At 37.0% G+C, this 26,835-nt stretch overlaps 1 long non-coding RNA gene across 1 annotated transcript in view; it reads right to left on the bottom strand.

Annotated features, from left to right (window-relative positions):
* Positions 1-26,835, bottom strand: part of LOC137250915 (uncharacterized) — a 570,288-nt gene that overhangs the window by 314,536 nt on the left and 228,917 nt on the right. The window lies entirely within an intron of this gene.

Here is a 26,835-nt window from a genome sequence, read left to right as displayed (position 1 = left end):
TTGTTTACCCAGAATCATTTGCAATCGATTTAAAAAGGAACACTTGTTTTTCTCTGCTTTCTTTTTTTATGTGTTTATTTGCTATTTATAAATGTTTTAAGTATTGAAATAAAATAATAGTTATTCTTAAGCATATTTTTAAATTTTCTTTTATAATAAGTATGTAGAATATATTTTTTGTGACTAACTCGATATAAACTAAAAAGCTGGTCAAATCGTTTAAAGACAAGAATTGTATTAACTTGAACATTAGAATATACATGGTATTTAACATTCTCATTAGAGTCTTTCTGCATAAATATATATAGTATGTATGAATATTAGGGTGGTCAAAACAATATTGTTTTTCTATTGCTGCATATAGAGAAAATATTGTGGTGAACACTAAAAAGTAGCCGCTAAAATTACATTTTTTTATTTTAATGTCGAGAGTTGCATTTTACTGATTTTTGAGTTCGCAATAATAATATTCAGCCAATGGTTTAATTTTTTTATTTGAAATTTTATTACCTACGCTTTCACAAATAGTACTGTTATAAAAAAAAAAAACATATTCTTATAGAAATAGCTCGTCTGAAGCTAATTTGCTATCTCAACCATACTAAATGCGGCGCTTTAAACTATTTTTCTAAAATGTTCTGGTTAGACCAGTAACAACTTTTGAAGGAGCCAAAATCATGCCTGGAAAGTTCTTACGATTACACATAAAAGCTGTAATTTTGTACAGGCTACTTTTGGAATGATCTGAACAATATTTTCACTATAACAAAAGAAACAAAATTGTTGGCCGATGCTATTTTATATCCCCTTAAAAGTATATATGTGTAAATAGGTAGATTAGATCTTTTCAGAAAGTTTCGTATACTTTAGTGGTATACATTATCCATGATCTTTTTCTTAAAGTTAAGGACTGTTCCGAAAAGATAGTGTGTACTTTGAAATTTTTATTTCTCGAAGAAGAAGAGTATGAAAAAATTATTTACAATTGTCTAAGTAAAAATTTATATTTGTATTTAAAAGTCGTAAATAATAATGCAATAATATATTGTTACGAATATTAGCAAAACTAAGGAGTGCTGCCAGCTCTAAGCCGATCTAAGCAGTGACGTGAATGCACATCAATAATTCAATCATTATGTATCTACATAAACGAATCAATAATTGCGTCTACACATATGTACACATTCCGACGAGCAACATTTACATACAAGGCAGCGAGAGATGAGATGTCACACACCGATGAATTTACTTATACGCTTATGTGTGTGCGGGAGACTGTAAACTACAAACACATGCATATACCTTATCTGAGTTGTCACAAGAGAGAGCAATAATTTGTGCACGTAGTTGTGGCTGGCGATTTTGTAGCCGAAACAACTAGTAACTTCTGGAAATCGAAGAGCCTAGAAGTATGCAGCGTAAACTATAAAAGCGATGCAGGCGAGTAAGAAGTAATTCAGTTTGATTTGAATTGTCAAGCAGTTACGAGTAAGACGATATCTAGCGAGCAATAGCACTATTATTTTGAAAGTCAGTTTCCTTTAAGATATCAGTTTGGTTTTTAAGCTATTCGTTGCACAGTTTGAGTGTTATTGTGAAGTATTTTAATAAAGGCCATTTTTCCGTTATTCAATATTGGAGTTATTTATTCAACAGTTTAGCGATACGATCCTAGCAAAAGGGCAAATAAGAGGATTTGCAGCAAATTCGTTACAATTGGTGTCAGAAGAGGAATTGTTGAATAAATTCTAGAGGACAACAAGGACATGGCAAAGTTAAGTGAATTGAAGATCCCGCAACTGAAGAAGGAGTTGGAGAGCCGTGGATTGAATACAAGCGGCGTTAAACTCGAACTTCAGGCACGGCTACGAGAAGCAATGGAAGCAGAAGGAATTGATGTGGAAGAGCATGTCTTTCATCTTGATGGCGAGGAGACAACAAAAATTGAAGAGAAGAACGAAACATCGCAGACGGTTACCAGTACAGACTTGAACATGATTTTAGCTGCAATATCTGCTCAAACATCGACAGTGTCATCTCAACTGGCAGAACAGAAGACATATATGGCATCACAACTAGAATCGCAGGAGACACGCATAACATCCAAGATGGAAACTCAACTGGAAGAGCAAAAGACATATATGACATCGCAGTTCGCTGAGCAGTTGAAAGCACAGGAGGCCCGCATATCCTCGCAGCTGGAGGCACAGGAGATAAGGGTAACATCAAAGCTGGAAGCACAGGATACAAAAATTGTGCAGCTCGAGGACAAAATTGATGCCGAGATAGAAGCTTTGAGAGGTCGTATACAGGAGTTGCAAATGAATCGCCCAGCAGTTTCAGCGAGTAATCCAAAGGTAAAAACACCATCCTTTGACGGTTCTGTTCCTTTCCAGGTCTTCAAGCTACAGTTTGAGAAGACCGCAGCAGTGAACAACTGGAATGCGGAAGGTAAAGTTGCTGCACTATTCGTGGCATTGAAGGGGCCAGCAGCGGAAATTCTACAGACGATTCCCGAAGGAGAGCGGAACAATTATGAAGCATTGATGGCTGCTGTAGAACGACGTTATGGAAGCGAGCATAGGAAACAGATATTCCAAATTGAGTTGCAAAACCGCTACCAAAAAGCAAATGAGACATTGCAGGAGTTTGCTTCAGATATTGAAAGATTGGCTCATCTTGCAAATGCGGACGCACCCGTGGAATACACTGAAAGGGTAAAAATCCAGAGTTTCATAAATGGCATACGGGACGTGGAAACGAAGCGAGCTACATACGCAAACCCAAAGCTGACATTTTCTGAAACGGTATCACATGCATTGACTCAGGAAACGGCCTCACTATTGAGTAAACCAGCATACAAAGCTCATCGTGTAGAAGTGGAAAGACCAGATTGGGTAGACACTATTTTGGAAGCACTGAAGGGATCACAACAGAAAAATGCCGGAGTTATTAAATGTTTCAAGTGCGGCAACCCAGGTCATATTGCACGACATTGCAGCAGCGGTCCCAATAGCTCCAACAATGTGGGTGGTCGTAAACGCAGAGCAGAAGGTGATGAGCAAATATCCAAGACCACTCAATCGTTAAACTAAATCGAGTCAGCCGCAAGGGGCGACAGCTGGCTCCCGCAATTGAATGCCCCATAATCTCTATCTCGCAGATTGGGAGAAGATCGAGCAACCTTACTGTTGGAGGACATGTGGACGGAAAGGAACGGTTATTGACTGTAGATACGGGTGCATCTCATTCCATCATTCGAGCGGATTTAGTCAACAAAAAGATAAGACCATTGCTTGGAGCAAGATTACGTACAGCCACGGGAGAGGACACCCAGGTAATTGGAGAAGTAGAATGTGAAGTCGCAATTGGGAACGTCATGGTAGTACACAATTTTATAGTGGCAGAAATTGTTGATGAAATCATAATTGGAGTGGACTTCTTAATCGACCAGGGCATCAAGATCGACTTAATTCGACCACTTAATTTCGGCTACGAGAGAGGCTACAGCAGTAAACGAGTGCTGGTGGAAGAGAGTCAGCAAATACCACCAAAATCCGAAGCAGTCATCTGGGCAAAGGTTGATGGAGATTGTGGGACAAACAAATTGTGGGTTGTCGAAGCAGCAAACAAATCAGCACTAAACATACTTGTAGGAAAAACCCTGGCTATGACAAAACAAGATGGACGTATTCCGGTAAGAGTACTCAATGAGTTCAAGTCACCACTCAAACTGACTAAAGGAGCTATTTTGGGAAGATGCCAAGAGGCTGAAGTGGTTATTAACTGTGAACAGCTCCAGGAACACGTTTCAGCTAGTAATACTGATCTTTCAAATGACATCAAGACATGGATGCAGGGACTAGAGGAAGCATATCAGAGTAAGGCAAAACAACTGCTCCTAAAGTACGCGAACATATTTGACCAGGATGATTCTAAACCAGGCCGCACCAACGTTGTGAAACATCAAATTGACACTGGAGATGCGAGACCGATCCGTCAAGCTCCACGTAGTGTTCCACTGGCGAAGCGGGAAGTTGTGAGTCAAATCATTCAAGAAATGAACGACAGCGGCGTCATCGAACCATCAGCTAGTCCATGGAGCTCACCGGTAGTACTTGTAAAAAAGAAGGATGGAAAAATGAGGTTTTGCGTGGACTACCGGAAGTTGAATGACGTAACGAAAAAGGATAGCTACCCATTGCCAAGAATTGACGACACTCTGGACTCGCTATCTGGTACGAAATGGTTTTCCACGCTGGACTTGAAAAGCGGCTACTGGCAAGTGGAGGTGAAGGAGGAAGATAAAGAGAAAACAGCCTTCAGTGTCGGTGATGGTCTCTGGCAATTTACAGTGATGCCTTTTGGACTTTGTAATGCACCAGCTACTTTTGAGAGACTCATGGACCAGGTACTGAAAGGACTACATTGGAAAACATGCTTGGTGTACCTGGGCGACATCATCGTATTGGGCAAGAACTTTGATGAACATCTTAAGAACTTGGAGGAAGTTTTCCAGAGAATAGCTGGCGCTGGTCTGAAGTTAAGTCCCAAAAAGTGTGCGCTGTTTAAAAAGGAAGTCAATTATTTGGGTCACAAGGTAACGACAGAGGGCATCTGCACTGCGAACGAAAAAATAGAGGCTGTACAGGATTGGCCAAGACCACAGAATCTACATGAATTGAGAAGTTTTCTTGGGCTGTGCACATATTACCGCCGATTTGTACCAAATTTTTCCAGCGTAGCCCATAGCCTCCATGAGCTTACAAGAAAAAACAAAGCTTTTGAATGGAAGAAGGAGCAAGAAGTGGCTTTCCAAACATTGAAGGAGCGTTTGTGCACTGCCCCAATGTTAGCATATCCGATTCCAGGAGCAACGTTTATTCTAGATACAGATGCAAGTGGATATGCTATAGGAGGCGTTTTATCACAACTGGTCGATGGACAGGAGAAGGTAGTTGCATATTACAGCCGTTCGATTGGAAAACCAGAGAGGAACTACTGTGTTACGCGGAGAGAGCTGTTGGCATTGGTAGAGTGCATTAAACATTTTCACAAATACCTCTACGGCCAGCGATTCCATGTCAGGACAGATCACGCAGCATTGAAATGGCTTCTGCAGTTCCGTAATCCGGAAGGACAATTGGCACGGTGGATCGAGCGACTTCAAAGCTATGACTTTTCCATTGAGCATCGAAAAGGTAGTACCCATGGAAATGCCGATGCAATGTCACGAAGGCCATGTAGTTTGGAATGCAAGCACTGTTCAAAGGCCGAGGCTAAAGAAGACATTATAGATGTCCGGCTAATGACTATAACGTGTACGGATGAATGGGACAAGGAACAACTAAGAAAGTGTCAGCTAGAAGATACAGATCTGTCACATGTTATGCAAGGGCTCGAACGAAACGAAAGACCAAGCAGAGAGGATATGTCAGCAGAGAGTCCCATTGCGAAGTCATATTGGGCACAGTGGAACAGTTTGGAATTGATATCCGGTTGCTTGCATCGAGTATGGGAGAGTGAGGATGGTCAGTGCAAGAAGAAACTTATAGTTGTTCCCAGAAAGAGGATTCCTGACGTGCTCAGCGAGTTGCACAATGGTCCAAGTGGAGGCCATCTTGGAATCACGAAGACACTCGAGAAAATTAAGCAGAGATTCTATTGGGTTGGTTGCCGTCAGTCGGTCACCGAGTGGATTGCCAATTGCGAGGTATGCAACAGAGCGAAAGGGCCCAAAACCCGAAGTCGTGGCCAGATGAAGCAGTATATTTCAGGTGCACCATTTGAAAAGATCGCCATGGATGTCGCAGGTCCATTTCCTACTAGCAACCGCGGAAACAAATACGTACTGGTGGTTATGGATTATTTCAGTAAATGGCCAGAGGTATACCCAATCCCAAACCAAGAAGCAGAAACAGTAGCAGAAGTGGTTAAAAACGAATGGGTTGCAAGGTATGGTGTACCAATGGAGTTACATTCTGACCAAGGCAGGAATTTTGAATCAGCTGTGTTCCAAGAACTGTGCAAGAAGTTGGGCATTCGAAAAACACGGACAACTGCATTGCATCCTCAGTCCGATGGTATGGTGGAACGTTTCAATAGAACATTGGAGGAGCATTTAAGGAAAGTAGTCGACAAGTACCATAAGGACTGGGATACACACATATCATTATTCTTGATGGCCTACCGATCGGCAGTACATGACACAACGGGCCAAACTCCCGCAAAGGTAATTTTTGGCAATGACCTTCGACTGCCAGCTGATTTGAAGTATGGGATAGATGCCGATGCGGAGAGGAATGTCAAGAAATCCACTGATGTCTTAGAAGAAGAGCTGAGAGAGATACACGATCTGGTAAGGCAACGAGAAAAGATTATGAGTGACAAGATGAAAGCGAGGTACGATAAAGCAATTAATTCGGAAGGGTTTCAGGAAGGAGATTTGGTGCTGCTATACAACCCACAACGAAAAAAAGGTTTGTCCCCGAAATTGCAGTGTAACTGGGAAGGCCCATACAAAGTTGTAAAACGGATCAACGATGTAGTGTACCGCATACAAACCACTACCAAACCACGAACCAAAATGAAAGTGGTTCATTTGGAGAGATTAGCAACGTTTAGATCGAGAGATTTGTCTGATCGGGACGATCAGACTTAGGTGGAGGGCAGTGTTACGAATATTAGCAAAACTAAGGAGTGCTGCCAGCTCTAAGCCGATCTAAGCAGTGACGTGAATGCACATCAATAATTCAATCATTATGTATCTACATAAACGAATCAATAATTGCGTCTACACATATGTACACATTCCGACGAGCAACATTTACATACAAGGCAGCGAGAGATGAGATGTCACACACCGATGAATTTACTTATACGCTTATGTGTGTGCGGGAGACTGTAAACTACAAACACATGCATATACCTTATCTGAGTTGTCACAAGAGAGAGCAATAATTTGTGCACGTAGTTGTGGCTGGCGATTTTGTAGCCGAAACAACTAGTAACTTCTGGAAATCGAAGAGCCTAGAAGTATGCAGCGTAAACTATAAAAGCGATGCAGGCGAGTAAGAAGTAATTCAGTTTGATTTGAATTGTCAAGCAGTTACGAGTAAGACGATATCTAGCGAGCAATAGCACTATTATTTTGAAAGTCAGTTTCCTTTAAGATATCAGTTTGGTTTTTAAGCTATTCGTTGCACAGTTTGAGTGTTATTGTGAAGTATTTTAATAAAGGCCATTTTTCCGTTATTCAATATTGGAGTTATTTATTCAACAGTTTAGCGATACGATCCTAGCAAAAGGGCAAATAAGAGGATTTGCAGCAAATTCGTTACAATATTTAGGAAGAACAGGAAGCGTAAGGTTGTTTTTTTAACAAAGAAAAAAAATAATAGTTGCGAAGATAAAAAGCGCGAAGGAAGCTAGGGATGACCAAAATATATAAAAATGAATAAATTTCAATGCGAAATTTGGCAAAAAAAAAATCGAGCAACACTGACACCATAAAAAAGTGATCCAAGTAGCTAATCAATAACACCACTTGAACTCCTAAAGCGGGCTGAAAAGTGGTTGATTTAAAAATCCGAAAATCTACGAACATTTGATTGTGGTTTGGTGAATATGAACGCATAATTAAATAAATAAATACGAAGCGCCATATATCTCAGAAGATGCTCCTTTTTAATATTTTCAACAAATTGGCGCAACGGGAGCTATGTACATACATACATGTTCAACGCCGACTCCCAACGGCATCTGCAAAGTAGATGAGTTTTCACTGAGAACCTTTTCATGGCTGAAATACACTCGCAGGTTTGCCAAATCACTGCCGAGGGGCGACTGCGCTTAGAAAAACTTTGTTCTAAAACTGAAAAAAACTTGTTTTACCTAAATTTTGATGTTGCTTTTCCAGGCAGCCGAGCGCAGCACGCTATCACCTCACCACGGCGGCCTAATGTTATCCTAGTTTGAGATTTGGAATTGATTGTCCTATGTTTCGGTACTGGGTTGTTGACATGCCCAACATTCCCAAATAAGTTCGATTTTACCACTCCGACAGAGAACTTAAAAATAATGTACGAAAAGCAAATTGTGGAATAGTTTTTTATGAAAGGTCGGAATTAATAAATCGATTTATTTTGGAAGTAAATAATAATAAGAAGTAAAAAAAACTTATAAATATATCCGTTAAAACAAAGAACAAAAAAGAAAGTTCAGTTTAAGTGGACCTTTCCATATAACTTCATATAAGGTTTCAATGAGTTGTCCCATTTCAACTAAACTTTTTTCTGTACTTCGTTTTTACGGAAGTTTTTACAAGTTTTTCTTTTTTCCAGTCTCAAAACGACTCCATTTTTTATTGCCGACCGTTTATATGTACATAAGAAAGGCCTTTTATCTGATCTTTAAAACCAAGTGGTTGTATGGGGGCTTACATTTATAGTAGTCTCATCATTGCGAATTAAACTACCGATCAGGATAACTTCAACTGCCACTGTTAAAATTGAAGAGTTAATCCCCAAAAGGATTTGATCTTCACTTTTGATTATAACAACCACGTGAAAAACTATTAAGTTCCTTTGGTGTTACCAAGTGGCGCGAACGGAGCGGTTTGTTGAACAGCCAAAATCGCTTTAACGGTTGGCGCCATTCAAATAAGATAGTAAAAAATTTATATACAGCCCAATTCTAAATATTCCCTCGGAATTTTGTTTTTGCGGGTTTTTTTTTATTCCCGCGGAAGAATTCCTCCAATTCTTTTCTACTAGGGAGAACAATAATTGGGGAATAGTAAATTCGAATTTTCGAAGTCAGCTGTTTTGAAATTCGTTATTTTGTTTAAAAAATTGAAAAGTTTAATTATTGTTACGAATTTGTTTGAAATTAAGAAATAAAATATAAACAATGCACAGTATTGCATTTCATATGGTATTCACTGAAATGAGTAATGAATTGGTGCCACAGCAACATCAACAAAAGAACATAAGAAGAAGAAGACGGCGGGATAACACAAATCCGCTGGAGTTGCCTGCAGCAAAGCAATTTTCTGGCGGTCAAGTCGAGTTGAATTCGTCTTTCGTCATACACCAAAATCTATTTAAGCCTTCTTAAAGAATCCTTGCGCAATTTCTGGATGGCTGCATCAAATATACCAAGAGCTCTTCCGTTGCTTGTTATTTACTTTTCGACTTAAAATAAAGAATATTATGGTATAATGTACATATTTTAGAACAAATTTGTACAAATAAGTGTTCAAAGAATTTATTAAAACTATTTTTGATGCATTCACTTTAATTTAACAAGTGAAAAACTCCTAAGAAATAGCAGAGAAATCTCCCTTTCACTCACATTCATAATACCTACTTTTCTCCCATAACCGGTTTCCGCTTTTTCGAACATTGTTAAGAATAAGGGCAAATGGAGAAGTGAAAAAACTCACAAGGAATTTTTATTTAGAATAAGATGAATGGGAGAAGGGAAAAAACTCGCAAAGAATTTTTCTTTAGAATTGGGCTGATAGCCTATAATGGCTTAATCTGAGTAGTTCGACAAATGACTAATATTTGTATTACAACAATGCATTCACATATCGTTCAAATATCTCTGAAGCTTGTTACGCAGGTTTAGAGAAATTTGTCAAACTTCATTTCAAGGAACCTAAATATAAAAAACTTCTGAAACGGTCTATTCTATGTATGTACCGTATATCCTAATATATAAAAAACACGTGTTACAACATTTTTGGCCGCGATGGACTCCTAAACTACTGAACCGATTTTGAATTTGTTTTGTTTGAGGGCAGAGTCAGACGCAAAAAGCTTATTAAAATGTATGCAGATAGGCCAAATTTAGGGCAGGACAACTTCTGCCGGGTCTTCTAGTTAAATATTTATAATTTAGTTTAAAAAAAGTTTTGCTTTCCTTGTGTAGTTACACAGTATAACCAAATGAGGAATTTCCCTAGTAACAGAGTAACCATGGTGTTTTTCATAAAATGGACATCGTACAGATCATATTCTGCGAGCATACTTGCAGTCCAGCGCGTTTGCCAATTTTTATTTGCACTTTAAGATTAGGGTGTGGCAAGGGGGCGTTGGCCAAGTTGTAAAAATCTGGAAGAGTTATAACTTTGGTTTTCTAGAAAATATGCCCCCTGCGCAAAGCTAAGTTTCAGTCCTTATGTAGTTCTTTTTACGCCAGAAGTGAAAATGCCGAGTAAAACATTAGCTGCATATTGTTACAATCTTGGAGTTTTCAAGTACTGATTGGTCTGTGAGGACCGCACATAGACTGAATGATTCCATAGTGTAACAAGAAGTTTCCTCAACAACCAAACTGAAAAGCTGTATCCAAAACCAGGACATATGTTATCAAAAATATCATCCGTCCTCTTGGTAAATACAAGAAGCTTTCTAGGACCTATGCTACTTGCTACTTCTAGATCTGACAGTTGTATCACTCCTAACAGCTGAAGCCTTATCCTGGCGAGCGCAGCGCATGAGCATAAAACGTGCTCGATCGTTTTCTCTTCCAACCCGCACTTCCTACATCTGCTATCACTGACAAGGCCTATTTTAAAACTATGTGACGCCAGAAGGCAGTGTCCGATCAAAATACCCTACATGAGCATGCGGTCCCCTTTTTTCAATGCTAAGAGGAAATTTGTAAAACTAAGGTTCTAATAACTGCACATGAGCTTCGACACTTTGCAGTCCCGCGCTTGTTTGGACGCTTTTCCTGCTTGGTCGATCATGTGCAGCTCTCGCCTTCTTTTAATCGCTCAATCTGGTTGGAACGTCTATGGTACAAGCTTCGAGTCAGATTTGTTAAGGAATGCATTCCATTTGGAATAATTATTACTTTGATTGCAGTTCCAAAGAATTGGAATAATTTTTTATTAGTCCGAAATAATGAATAAAAATGTTTAGTCATTATTTCTTTTTGCATTCCGGACTTATTACTCTTTTTGTTTTATTACATGGATTGCTTTCATTGGACTGTAATACTCGGAGTAATGCAGTCCGCAATCCTTTACATTCTTTTTGCTTTTCGATATTATTATTAATTTGCGGAATGCTTTTATATTTTATTGTTAAACATGAGAAATGCAAAAAGGAATAATAAGTCCGGACTTAAAAAAAAGGAATAATGATTTAAAAGAATGTATTCATTATTCCAAAAACAGGAATAAAGGCTGCAATCCAAAAGTGTTAGTCCAGGAATGGGAATGCGTGGATTGCATTTAAGGGTGATAGCATACCTTAATAAGGACTAAAAAAAACTTATTCATTATTCCAAAAAATGGAAAGTACGCTGCAATCCAAAAGTTTTGGTCCAGATGACCCAGTTTAACCAGCTCATTTACTTTTTATTTTCCATCTATTTCTGTACGACCAGGGACCCAATAAAAATGTATATTTCTCCCTATCCCTAATCGTTCCAGGGATTAATTACACTCTAACACACGTTTCGATGGTGTGCAATGAGAGATTATAACCTTAATTGTTGCTTGGCTGTCATTGTAAATATTGACGCGGCTGCAGTTTAAGGTATTTGCTGATATAAAAAGTTACTTATTTTTTAGAGTACTAATCTTATAACTTTAAACGAGCAATTCTTGTATATTTGTATGTTTGTACAGCCGAACGATCTCGGGAACTGCTCAACCGATTTAAATTTGGCACAGAGATAATGTATCACCTTCTAGGACTTTCTACCTAGGTGTTGCCACTGAGAATGTGTCACAAGGTTGCCACCTATTTGCAATTAAACAAGTAAAGGTGTCTAAGTTCACAGTACATTTCATTTCAGATAAATAACTTTTCTACATAACACGTGGCACCGCCCGTTTAAAAAAAACTGTCTCCCCATTTCCTCTTACAATAAAACTTGATAAGTGAAATATCGTTGATTCAAAACTATTTTTTGCTAAGTTATAGCTTATTATTCTAGTCTACGACCCTTTTAAACTTGTTTTATATCTAAGTTGCCGTGGTCTTTTACCGATCCCGTCCATTTTTACTAGAAATATTTTCTGCTATAAGGAAAATATGTGTACACAATTTCATTACGATATGTTAATTTTTCTTCGAGTTATGGCTCCCGAAACATAGAAAATTGCTTAGTCATAAAAGGGGCGGTGCCAAACCCATTTTCAAAAATTTTAGTGTTTTCCAATTTAATGTTATAATTCAATTTAGAAAGTAAAATTCTATTGATTTTTCGCTAAGATATAGCTTATTATTTTCTTCTACGACCCTTTTAAAAATCTTTTATATAAAAGTGGGCGTGGTCTTTAACCGATCTCGTCCATTTTTTTTAGAAAGGTTTCCTGCTATAGGGAATATTTGTGTACCAAATTTTATTACGATCCGTTAATTTTTCTTCGAGTTATGGCTCCCACCGTGGTGTGATGGGTAGCGTGCTCCGCCTATCACACCGTATGCCCTGGGTTCAACTCCCGGGCAAAGCAACATCAAAATTTTAGAAATAAGATTTTTCAATTAGAAGAAAATTTTTCTAAGCGGGGTCGCCCCTCGGCAGTGTTTGGCAAGCACTCCGGGTGTATTTCTGCCATGAAAAGCTCTCAGTGAAAACTCATCTGCTTTGCAGATGCCGTTCGGAGTCGGCATAAAACATGTAGGTCCCGTCCGGCCAATTTGTAGGGAAAATCAAGAGGAGCACGACGCAAATTGGAAGAGAAGCTCGGCCTTAGATCTCTTCGGAGGTTATCGCGCCTTACATTTATTTTTTATTTTTTATTTATGGCTCCCGAAACATAGAAAATTGCTTAGTCATAAAAGGGGCGGTGCCACGCCCATTTTTTAAAATTTGAAGTTTTTCCTATTTACTGTAATAAATCCACTTGGGAAAAGAAATACCATTGATATAAAGCTCTTTTTTGCAAAGATATAGCTTATTTTATTTGTCCACGACCCTTTTAAAAATCTTTTATATAAAAGTGGGCGTGGTCCTTAACCGATTTCGTTAATTTTCAATTAATTTTCAAGGCATTCCTTATAGTAAAGGCAACCTCTCTGCCGAATTTTGTTACGATAGGTTGAACGATTTTTGATTTATGATTAAAAATATTTGTAAAATTAATTTATTCACAAGTGTGCGGTGCCACGCCCATATTAAAAATTTTTTTCAAATGTTTATCAAGAGTCTTAATATCAGTCCACACGTCAAATTTCAACATTCTAGGTGTATTATTTACTAAATAATCAGGTTTTTTGTGTTTTCCAAAATGTTATATATATAAAAAGTGGGCGTGGTTATCATCCGATTTAGCTCATTTATAATACCAATCTATTCTGGGTCAAAATAAGCTCGAGTGCCAAATTTGGTGAAGATATTTTAATATTTACTCAAGTTATCGTGTTAACGGGCAGACGGACGGACGGATGGACATGGCTCAATCAAATTTTTTTCGATACTGATGATTTTGATATATGGAAGTCTATATCTATCTCGATTCCTTTATACCTGTACAACTAACCGTTATCCAATCACAGTTAATAGACTCTGTGAGCTCTGCTCAACTGAGTATAAAAAAAAATTGCATGAGATATGCCGATATGGGTATCAAACGAAAGGTATTTCACTCCGCATTACAATAGGGACATTTTTGAGTAGGGTTTCCATTTAGGGTTGGAGTAGTTAAACGAAATCGTACTCTACTTACTCATTTTCTATTAAAGCTTTAAAGGAGAACATTAAAATTAAAGATCTTCGTAAAAAAATCGTACACATCATTCGACTTAATTTTCTTAATTTCACACACGCTAATAAAATTGAAATGCAATATCAAGGCACCGCGGCAAATTCTAGCAAAATTTATTTAAATGCATATTTTTAGCAAATATGAAATGAATAATTGCAATTTCTCACATATTACTATTAGAAAGATTTCTCACCATAGCAAAAAGCTATCTCACCATGGTAATTTGCTACCGTTGTACACTAGATGCATATGTTCAATTTGAAAACGATATCTAAATATTTAACTACTTACCAATAGATGTCGCTTAGGGAAGTAAGTTGACATTTAATTAAACTAACTGATAGTTGTCATTCGTGAAATTTACAAATTTTTGGAATATAATAAAATTGTGAGACTTTCATTGTGTATAACTAAAAAAATGTCAAAGTATGTTATGCGGCATACTTGAAGATTGCCGAGCAAAGCTCGGTCGACCAAGTACTATTATCTAAGATTCAAAGCTTAAACTCTGCAGGATTCTGCACACATGGCCGAAGGACACAACGTTTTACCAGCTTAACATTTAAGAGCATCTTTTAATTTGCTTGGACGAGCTGGACCATAACTTTGTTAAGAAAACTTTATCTGTGCGTTGCCACCTTCCAAAAAATTACCATTGTTGCAAAATTGTTGTTGTACATTGTTATTTTATGCTTTTTCTGTAATAAATTTCTAACGATATGGTACTCACTAAATCTTTTGTAAATAAAAGCTTTCATAACTTAGTTTTAAAAAAAATTAAGTAAAAATCATAAAGATAAAATGTAAATTAATTAGAGTTAGTTTTAAAAAGCGTTTATTAAATATATGTATGTTTAAAATTTATTCAGCCATAACTGTGAAGAGTGAAACTTTTCAGTTAATTAAATATAACGATTTATCTAATTAAAGTAATGAATTATTTAATACGAACGATAATGTTAAAAACATAGTATTTCATCAACATTAAAATATTTAAAGACATGCGTGCGTATTACCAACTAAAACAATTTAATTTTATAAATAAGTTGATTAGTGTAATGAACAATTCGAACATTAAGCGAAATAATCAATATGAATAAAGAAATAATAACAATACTTGTGTTTAATCATTTTCTCAGTGAATTTATCTGTTTGTGTGCGTGGGGATGCCCCCATAGTTGGGGGTAGTGGACTAAATTAAGATTGCATTACACTTTTATTAGCATTACGCTATATTGGAAAAACCTGAGTGCGTACTAGACTGGGTCGAAAAAAAAGTTGCTAATGTCCGCCCCTAAATTTAAAGATTATGTTGAGAGGCTTTCGGAAAAGTTCTAAGCCGTAACAAATTCCTTAAGTTTTTCGCTGGCAGCACAAAGGGCAAACAAAAAGAACGCTGATAGCTACTTCCATAGCAATCGACCAGCGAGGTGTGCGAGCTTAAAAGTAACACACTGGAGGAAGCTGCAGGCTTGTCCAAACACCAATGTTACAAGGGGAGATCTACATAATCACTACGAAGAGATCTGTCTCGCAAGTGTTCAGCCTTTTGAACCAGAAGTTCATAAAACGGCTATAAGCCTCATCTACAAAGAGCCCACAAAGCCACATGCCGATAAAAGCTCAACGAAATGTTTTCTCGAAGTCCAATACCTAAATGGGTTGAAACCAGACCTGTTAAATAATGATTACTAATGGTAATGATTAGCTGTTCCATTGATTATTTTCTATAAACGCCATTTAATGATTACTTGCCATTATTTTCTATTTTTAATGATTACTTTTAAATTAAAAAAATAATCAAAAAAAAATCATGATTTTTTCCGATTATTGAAAAAAGTCAAAAAAAATCTAAAGTAATCAAAAAAGGCCTTTTTGGTTACTTTTGATTATTTTTGATTTTTTTAATTACTTTTAATTTTTTTGATTTTTTTTTTTGATTACTTTTGATTATTTTTTCGCTTTGTTGAAAGAAAAGTTCTTGTTTATTGCATGCACGGAATAATTTCTACATACAAGTACATTTTAGGATGCAATATTAAATCGTAACCACTTATCAAGGCAAATATATACATGCAACATATAGGGCGAATGGTATATGAGCGTTAATCTAAACATATTCTCCGTTAAGTATATACACGTGCATAATTTGCTACACTCATTATATAAAATAATAACGATACTCTATGGTTCATCCTTAAGTCAAGCCAATTTAATTTTGTATACAAACATAATATATATACTATTTTGGTTACGTTATGGCTATGCACTGATTGTTTTGTAATCAAAGTTTATCATATTGTTCGCTTTATTTTAGTCATGATTAGATAATGCTAATGATTGCTAATTAACCTTCATTTGCGAAATTCTCTAATTCATTAAATAATTAGAATTAGTTCAACTAATTCCCATTAGATAATTGAAATTATTATTCTAATGGTAAATCTAATTGCAATTAGTTGTCATTAGCAAAAAAAATTGGTTTACCTTTACAATTAGAAATCTAATTGACTTCTGGTAATGCAATTAGATATTCAATTAGCTCGAATTAGAATCATTTATTTTGATAAAAATACATTTTTTTCAGAGAATTATTGAAGTGAACGAATAATGATGTAAATAAATATAAATAATTGATTCTAGTTCGACCTAATTGAATATCTAATTGCATTAGAAGAAGTCAATTAGATTTCTAGTTGTAAAGGTAACCCAATTTTTTTTACTAATGGCAACTAATTGCAATTAGATTTAAAATTAGAATAAAAATTTCAATTATCTAATGGGAATTAGTTGAACTATTTCTAATTGTTTAATGAATTAGAGAATATAAACCAATTGCATCAATTGCTAATTCTAATTGGAATTAAAATGTATGATTTTAGTAATATTGGTTTCATATCATCGCCAGTGTGGGGAAATGTTCTCCAACAAAAGGTGGGCTGAAAAATTTGGTACAAAATGAGCTTTATAGCTATCTGGGTGATTCCTATACTACCATGGACATTTGGAAAACACGAAGTGCGTTGAAAGAAACTCCAAAACTCTTCAACACGCCTTTAACTTCTTCTGCTCCTGTTGAGCGGCTATTTTCCTTTGCAGGAGTTATAAATCCTCCAAGGCGTCAGTCTCTTTTGGACGTTTCATTCGAAACCTTAACTTTATTGAAAGCAAATGCAAATTTGTTATAATGACTAAAATAACTTTTAGATAATGAACATACATATATACCTCTTATTTTACTTTCTTTTAAGTTTTGATTTCCCTCAAAATATCGTTATTTTTGGCAATGTTAATTTGATGAAACAATTTTTAATTGATGCAAATAATTATTAATACATGGACATATGTTAATAAATTTATCTGGGATATAACAACCTTTGGTTAGACAACTAATCATAATGATGAATGACAACTTAGAGAATCGCTCCAGTTGGAAGTGAAGCTATCAACTGTCAACCTAAGTAGTATTACTCATACATATTGTTTGCGCATATTGTTTTGTCATAAAACAATATGCACTCCCCAGGTATTCATCGGAAACACTTATAGACACGATAATTTGTAGGTGGGTATGTACACGCTCACGATATACCGGTACAACCTCCAATGTATTTGTATGTACAAAACAATCAGTGCATAGCCATAACGTAATCCAAAATAGTGGATATCTTAATTTTGTATACAAAACAAAATTGGCTTTACTTAAAGATGAACCATAGAGGATCGTTATTATTTTATATAATGAGTGTAGCAAATTATGCACGCGTATATACTTACCGGAGAATATGTTTAGATTAACGCTCACATACCATTCGCCCTATATGTTGCATGTATATTAACCTGGGTCGATTTGTATGGACGAAAATTAACCGATATCGCGCCATTGAATTTTCGATAGGATTTGGGCTCAGGAAAAAAAATGTCCACCACGCATACCCAAAAAAATAATTTTCCAGCCTGCAAAAAAAAAGAAATGGCAAAAGGGTCATTTTTCGACCAAAACACTCCCCAAAACCCAAACAAAAAATTTTATTTTTTTTTTTTGAAATAACTGTTATCGCCAACGGTTTTACAACAGTTTTTTGAAAAAAAAAAATATTTATTGGGTTTCGGAGAGTGTTTTGGTCGAAAAATTTACCCTTTCGCCATTTTTTTTTGCAGGCTCGAAAATTATTTTTTTGGGTATGCGTAGTGGAACTTTTTTTCCTGAGCCCAAATCCTATCGAAAAATCGATGGAGCGATATCGGTTAATAAATCGACCCAGTCTAATGTATATACTATGGATACGGTTACGATTTAATATTGCATCCTAAAATGAACTTGTATGTAGAAATTATTCCGTGCATGCCACAAACGAGAATTTTTCTTTCAACAAAGCAGAAAAACAATTAAAAACAATCAAAAAAAAAAAATAAAATAAAATAAAAACAAGTAAGGAAGGTTAAGTTCGGGTGTAACCGAACATTACATACTCAGTTGAGAGCTATGGTGACAACATAAGGGAAAATAACCATGTAGGAAAATGAACCGAGGGAAACCCTGGAATGTGTTTGTATGACATGTGTATCAAATGAAAGGCATTAAAGAGTATTTTATGAGGGAGTGGGCCATAGTTCTATAGGTGGACGCCATTTAGGGATATAGCCATAAAGGTGGATCAGGGTTGACTCTAGAATGCGTTTGTACGATATGGGTATCAAATGAAAGGTATTAATGAGTATTTTAAAAGGGCGTGGACCTAATTTCTATAGATGGACGCCTTTTCGAGATATCGCCGTAAAGATGGACCAGGGGTAACTCTAGAATGCGTTTGTACGATATGGGTATCAAATGAAAGGTGTTAATGAGCATTTTAAAAGGGATTAATCCTTAGTTCCATAGGTGGACGCCGTTTCGAGATATCGCCATAAAGGTGGACCAGGGGTGACCCTAGAATTTGTTTGTGCAATATGGGTATCAAACGAAAGGAGTTAATGAGTATTTTAAGAGGGAGTGGGCCTTAGTTCTATAGGTGGACGCATTTTCGAGGTATCGCAATAAAGGTGGACCAGGGGTGACTCTAGACTTTGTTTGTACGATATTGGTATCAAATGAAAGGTGTTAATGAGTATTTTTAAAAGGGAGTGGGCCTTCGTTTTATAGGTGTTCGCCTTTTCGAGATATCGCCATAAAGGTGGGCCAGGGGTGACTTTAGAATTTGTTTGTATGATATGGGTATCAAATGAAAGGTGTTAATGATTATTTTAAAATGGCGTGGGGCTTAGTTCTATAGGTGGACCCCTTTTCGAGATATCGCCATAAAGGTGGACCAGGGGTGACTCTAGAATTCGTTTATGCAATATGGGTATCAAACGAAAGGAGTTAATGAGTATTTTAAGAGGGAGTGGGCCTTAGTTCTATAGGTGGACGCCGTTTCGAGATATCGCCATAAAGGTGGGCCAGGGGTGACTCTAGAATTCGTTTGTGCAATATGGGTATCAAACGAAAGGAGTTAATGAGTATTTTAAGAGGGAGTGGGCCTTAGTTCTATAGGTGGACGCATTTTCGAGGTATCGCAATAAAGGTGGACCAGGGGTGACTCTAGACTTTGTTTGTACGATATTGGTATCAAATGAAAGGTGTTAATGAGTATTTTTAAAAGGGAGTGGGCCTTCGTTTTATAGGTGTTCGCCTTTTCGAGATATCGCCATAAAGGTGGGCCAGGGGTGACTTTAGAATTTGTTTGTATGATATGGGTATCAAATGAAAGGTGTTAATGATTATTTTAAAATGGCGTGGGGCTTAGTTCTATAGGTGGACCCCTTTTCGAGATATCGCCATAAAGGTGGACCAGGGGTGACTCTAGAATTCGTTTGTGCAATATGGGTATCAAACGAAAGGAGCTAATGAGTATTTTAAGAGGAAGTGGGCCTTAGTTCTATAGGTGGACGCCTTTTCGAGATATCGCCATAAAAATGGACCAGGTGTGACTCTAGAATGCGTTTGTACGATATGGGTATCAAATGAAAGGTGTTAATGAGTATTTTAAAAGGGAGTAATCCTTAGTTCCATAGGTGGACGCCGTTTCGGGATATCGCCATAAAGGTGGGCCAGGGGTGACTCTAGAATTCGTTTGTGCAATATGGGTATCAAACGAAAGGAGTTAATGAGTATTTTAAGAGGGAGTGGGCCTTTCTGGACCACGGGTGACTCTAGACTTTGTTTGTACGATATGGGTATCAAATGAAAGGTGTTAATGAGTATTTTTAAAAGGGAGTGGGCCTTCGTTCTATAGGTGTTCGCCTTTTCGAAATATCGCCATAAAGGTGGACCAGGGGTGACTCTAGAATGAGTTTGTACGATATGGGTATCAAATTAAAGGTATTAATGAGAGTTTTAAAAGGGAGAGGTGGTAGTTGTATATGTGAAGGCGTTTTCCAGATATCGACCAAAATCTGGACCAGGGTGACCCAGAACATCATCTGTTGGATACCGCTAATTTATTTATATATGTAATAGCTGCCAAGATTTAAGGGTTTTTATTTCGCCCTGCAGAATTTTTCATTTTCTTCTACTTAATATGGTAGGTGTCACAACCATTTTATAAAATTTTTTCTAAAGTTATATTTCGCGTCAATAAAACAATCCAATTACCTTAACATATTTCATCCCTTTTTTCGTATTTGGTATAGAATTATGGCATTTTTTTCATTTTTCGTAATTTTCGATATCGAAAAAGTGGGCGTGGTCATAGTCGGATCTCGTTCATTTTTCATACCAAGATAAAGTGAGTTCAGGTAAGTACGCGAACTGAGTTTAGTAAAGATATATCGATTTTTGCTCAAGTTATCGTGTTAACGGCCATGCGGAAGGACAGACGGACGACTGTGTATAAAAACTGGGCGTGACATCAACCGATTTCGCCCATTTTCACAGAAAACAGTTAACTCCATAAAATCTATGCCCCTACCAAATTTCAAAAGGATTGGTTAATTTTTGTTCGACTTATGGCGTTAAAAGTATCCTAGACAAATTAAATGAAAAAGAGCGGAGCCACGCCCATTTTTAAATTTTCTTTTATTTTTGTATTTTGTTGCACCATATCATTACTGGAGTTGAATCTTGACATAATTTACTTATATACTGTAAAGATATTAAATTTTTTGTTAAAATTTTACTTTAAAAATTTTTTTTTTTAAAAGTGGGCGCGGTCCTTCTCCGATTTTGCTAATTTTTATTAAGCGTGCATATAGTAATAAGAGTAACGCTCCTGCCAAATTTCATCATGATATCTTCAACGACTGCCAAATTACAGCTTGCAAAAGTTTTAAATTACCTTCTTTTAAAAGTGGGCGGTGCCACGCCCATTGTCCACAATTTTACTAATTTTCTATTTTGCGTCATAAGTTCAACTCATCTACCAAGTTTCGTCGCTTTATCGGTCTTTTGTAATGAATTATTGCACTTTTTCGGTTTTTCGAAATTTTCGATATCGAAAAAGTGGGCGTGGTTATCGTTCATTTTAAATAGCGATCTGAGATGAGTGCTCAGGAACCTACGTACCAAATTTCATCAAGATACCTCAAAATTTACTCAAGTTATCGTGTTAACGGACGGACGGACGGACGGACATGACTCAATCAAATTTTTTTTCGATCCTGATTATTTTGATATATGGAAGTCTATATCTATCTCGATTCCTTTATATATGTACAACCAACCGTTATCCAATCAAACTTAATATACTCTGTGAGCTCTGCTCAACTGAGTATAATAAAAGAAAAATAAAAATAAAAAAAAATAAATAAAAAATCAAAGATAATCGAAAAAATCAAAAATAATCAAAAGTAATCAAAAACGCCTTTTTTGATTACTTTTGATTATTTTTGATTTTTTTCAATAATCGGAAAAAATCATGATTTTTTTTTCTAATGGTAATCAATTAGTAATTGCTTTTTAGGAAAACAATTGAAATAATCATTGGCCATTAAAATAGGCATCTAATTAATTGATTACTAATGCTAATTCAAATTTAACAGGTCTGGTTGAAACTTACCTAATACCTATCCCGACATAGACAGTACATCAATTGTGATGTGCCCCCACATGACATCAGCCAACGGCTTTGGTCCAAACCTGATGCAACTTTCATTAGTGGATATCGGTAAGAAGAAGTATAAGAAGGAAACCATCGCAGACAAACATACAAATTATTAAAAGAATTTTGTTTTAGACACGTGTGTTATTGTGTGAAGGAGTTCATAAACCAGTGCAGAAGTCTTTCAAATCTGGTTTCGAGCAGAGTGTTTGTTACCATTCTGAGCGAATACACACCGAATTCTAGAAAGAAAAAAAATCCATAAGCTCATAGATACAAATTTGTGGTTGGAGTTCTTAAACCACTACAAAATTTTTTCGCCGTTTGGGGTTCAAAGGAGGAGCAATGCCACCTGATATATTAATAACAATCGGAATGCCTAGCCTTGGTATTGTTATTGTGTTAAATATATACATATGCCGTTTCTCCCTCCATTGTATTTGCTATTCAATGTTTGAATTGACCGATGTGGTGTCATTAAAATATGCACCCATTTATACCCGACAGGAAACAATAGGATCAATCCCCTTTGTACCCATATGGGAACATATGAAGACTAGTCCCTTTTCGGTTCAATAAGGACTCAAATAAGGTCCAGTCGCATTTTTCATGGCAGAAACACAATCGAAGGGTTTGCCAAGCCACCAAATCTATTAGTCGTTAAGTCCTTGTAATTTAGGTTGAGTATAGGGATCCGCTTTGTCTTAAGTAATTCGATTCAATCACCTGTAATCCTTTGTATTTTACTAACTTCGTTGCAGTTTTTTTTGATATTTCTTAAAATGGGCTACATAGATTTCAAACTGACTAATCCCAACTGTACCCGAAGGGGACTAAAGGAAATCAATTATGCCCAAATGTAGACAAAAGAGATCAATCGGAGACCAATCTATTTAGGGATTAATTGCACGATTTTTTGCAGGGATATTATAGGAATTTCTAAACATACGTGCAATATATGAAACACAACTATAACACACACACACATTAGCTCTTATCAGGTAGTAGCACGCACACAAGTCAGTGCTTTCATCCATTTTGGTCAACAGAATTTAGCTTCTAACCAACGAACCGGCAATCAGTCATTTGCTTGGCCACTCATTGTTGCCCATTCTTTTATCATTCCGCTTTCCTCTCCGTCCCTCAATTAATCAATTAGTCAAATGTTCACAGCAATTATTCTATTTTTGTCCTAGGTCCAACGAACAGCGCATGCGTTTCGCCTTTGTTTTCTTGTCAATTGCTCTCTCAGCTCAGTTAAATGAGTGAAAGAGCAATGTTGAGCAGAGTAAAAATCAATTCTGAACAGAAACGGAAATTCTTTAATCAAAACCTGAAAATAAATATGAGGTGGCAAGGTATTTTGGTAAAACAGTGTTGCAAGTTGGAAACATTTTGTATATTTTAGAATTTTTGTTTTAGGTATTTGCAATGAACGAAACATTTTGGAAGTATACAAAGTGGTAAATTTAGAGAAGTGGAAGTTATCGCTAAGTGGAAATACAGCTCGTAACTTTCGCCTGTTAAAGCAGTCCAAAGTCCGTCTTTAGACGAATTGAAAGACGAATAAAAGACTTAAGCTGTTATTTGTTTATCTCACTGTCATTTATGCCATTAGTGCTTGACATCCAAAGTGATTTTGGCCATTGCGAAGCCAGTCACTGCTTCAAGATATCTGAGCTAATTGCCAGCAATAAGGAAGTTCAAGTCTTTCTTCGCCGGTCTCTTCAAACTCAGCGAACGTCTTTTTCTTCCTCTGAAGGTCAGGCAAAACATTTTTATCCGTTGGCCACTCAGTGCAAGCCGTTGGCATTGCAGAAAGGATGATAAATTGAAATCTATCTAAAATCCAGCGAAGAATCATTCTTGCCAATAAATGCTACTTTGGACTAGGTAAAAAATTTAAAAGTAAAGTATCCTATTGATAATTGTGCTCCACAAGTAAGTTATCGTAACCGTCCTGCTCTATGGTACAGAATAATGGACGATGATAACATCAGATGAAGCGGCTCTAGAAGTGTTCGAGAAATAGGTTCTTCGAAAGATTTACGGACCTAGGCGCGTTGGCGACGCCGAGTACCGAAGAAGATTTAATGATGAGCTGTACGAGCTTCACGCAGACAACAACATAGCTGAGCGAATTAAAACGCAGCGGCTACGCTGGCTAGGGCATGTTATCAAAGAGGATAAATATAATAAGAGCCGTCACTCGTTATTTTTTAGGCATTTACTCGATGTTAACTGTGAGGTAGTCGCTACTTTTGTTTTATGGGGGACATTTTTGAATTGCCTTCCATTTATCCATGCGGTGTTGTCACTTTATGCAAACGTGTTTTTTGGAAAGAGAATTAAATAATTAATTAAATACAGTCGGAAAAATAAACACAAATACCCCATGAAAATGTATAGAAGACATTTATAAACATCTCGCCCAAAAAAAAAGTAGTGACTACCTACTACTTTATATCGAGTAAATGCCTAAAAAATAACGAGTGACGGCTCTTATTATATTTATCCTCTTTGATGTTATCCGAATGAAGGATGATAGTATTTTTTATCGAACCACGTCTATGGAAGCAGAGGTAGAGCAGGGTGGACAAGGTGGAAAACCATTTAAAGTCCTCTGGTGTGACTAATTGGCGCTAGTTAGCAGAGCGAAGAAGCGACTGGGCGTCTTATTGGACGGCCACAACCGTTTATACGGTTAAGCGTCAATTAAGTAAGTAAAGTAACGTAAATTGTGTGGAGAACTTTCAAAGTACAACTTCTTGTCAATGGAGATTCCCTGTTGAACTTTTTATCTGACATTGTTTTCCTCGTCAACAATCACGTAAGTAGCTTCCAAGGCGATAATGCGCTATTAGTTCCCTAGCTCAGGAAGCACTTTGTCTTTCCCTTGTTATCTGCAGGGCCCACACTCTCGATTTCTAGCCCAGAGAAGGCATAAGACAACAATTGTACCCTCATAGAATATACGGCATTTCGGTTAGGCTGCTAGACTTACCTTCTCCAACATTAGCTTAAAGGAAATCTTATGATAGGGAGTCGCCTTGTGTTCAGGCTGGAGAATACGCCTTTTCTGAAACTGATCATGATATTTGGCAAGCAGGGAACTCAAATTTATACATGGTATCCTACCGACAACTCCTTTCGCCCTGTCAAAAACTGCTGTGAGGTAGACAAAAAGATACGACGCATCGTTTCTCTTATCCTCAGACTTCTCCAGGATTTGGCGTATCGCGAAAATCTAGTCGACAGAAGAATAACCAGGTCTGAAGCTCCACCGATACGATCCAAAAAGTTCGTTACCTTGGGCTCCATTTGTTCGCCACACATACCACGTTGCATATTATAGCGACATTTTGCTTCTCCTTAGGCAACTAGCGCGGGTTTCGAGATTATTTATCGTGTGTTTTTTCTTAAAACAAGGCATCTATATATCCCTTATCATACCATGATAACTCACACATAAGTACAGCCCGTACCCTGTTAGGTCTTCTAGAAAGTATCATTTTTCAGTGATGGCACGGCCCTTATAATCGAATATATTTCACAGCGGCTATACATGGTGAGTGATATATACATATGCTGCTCTTGCCCGGAAGTATCGGTAAAGCGAAGATTGCTCACAGGGAACATATGGGAGAATCGAGTGAAGAAATAATAAACTATAAACTCCGTGAGTAGTTTTAATGCGTGCACTCTCTTTACGGCATAGAGGATGCCAGAACGCAGTGGTCTGAGTTGATATTTGGAACTCTTAAAGTGCGAAGGCATTTGGGACAATAGTCCAATTGGTGCCGTCGATCACAACACATTGTATCTTATAGTTTTCCTAGATCAGGAGAACGTGATTAAGTTTTCCGTTTTCTTCTCTATGCACACAGTGGTAGACATCGCAAGGCCTGATTGTTTCCATCCATTGGTCCGTCTACCGAATTTCCTTTATGGCTTAGATGTTAGCTTTTCTTTTAAGAGGACATTAAATATTCGGTCATCGATAACTCGCCTTTAAAGTGGTCCGGCCATTCCACGTACATGCTTTCAAATTGGAGTCATGGTCATCACCAAAAAAGTTCTAATCCGAGGCTATCTTGTGTAGTAGTTTCTTATGAGATAGGAACCAAGCCTAGCGTACAACACAGAAGTGTTTACCTGATTACGCGTTTATATATGTAGATGTTTGATTCAAGACACACGACCATTTGCTGCCACAGACCATGGTGAATAGCCGCTTCAAACATCAACATAAACCTAGTAAGGGGGTGTGGCTTCCCCGAACCTCCCTCTTCTTCTCCTGCCCAGAGTGCACGAACGAAAACGTAAAAGTTAGGATGCTGAATGGCCATGCAAGCGGGACTGCTTATCTAGTGGCACAAACACCCCATTAAATCCCTGCACTACGACCTGATAGAAAGTATATGCCCAGAGACCCATACAGCTAAATAGTGGGAATAATACCTAATTGAAAAAATATAAAAACGGTGTATTACTAATGTTTTAAATCAACAAAACAAGCCTTCTTCGGGATTCGTATAGAATCTCTACAGAATGATGTCTGGACTCTTAAGAAATCAGTTAGGGATCTTTTTTGAAGTATAATCGATAACCGATGAGCTGTCGGTAACGCTGTTATCGATAGCAAACTGATAAAACTTCGATAGCTTATCCATAACACACCGATAACTCTTCGATCACAAATCGATAATTCGTCGATAACAAGTCGATTAGCAACGGGCAACTTGGCGATAACTAATCAATTAATCAAAGATAAACCTTTGGTATTAAATCGATAACACACCCATATCAAATCGATAACTTTTCGATAGTAAATCGATATTATTTCGATAACAAACCGATAAATTTTCGATAAAAATTGATAAGTCATTGATGTTTGTTAACTTGCCTACAACACGCCGATAACAAACCGATAATGCATCAAAATAGTTTCTCCATAAAATGTATACGGAAAGTCCAATTTCGATAACAACTTATACTGGCACATGCCGTCTACCTGTCAAATCG

This window comes from Eurosta solidaginis, chromosome 4 (assembly GCF_040869045.1).
Source record: "Eurosta solidaginis isolate ZX-2024a chromosome 4, ASM4086904v1, whole genome shotgun sequence".
NCBI classification, from domain to species: Eukaryota; Metazoa; Arthropoda; class Insecta; order Diptera; family Tephritidae; genus Eurosta; species Eurosta solidaginis.
Note: the sequence above shows the minus strand (reverse complement) of the source record. Positions and strands in the feature narration are given on the sequence as shown.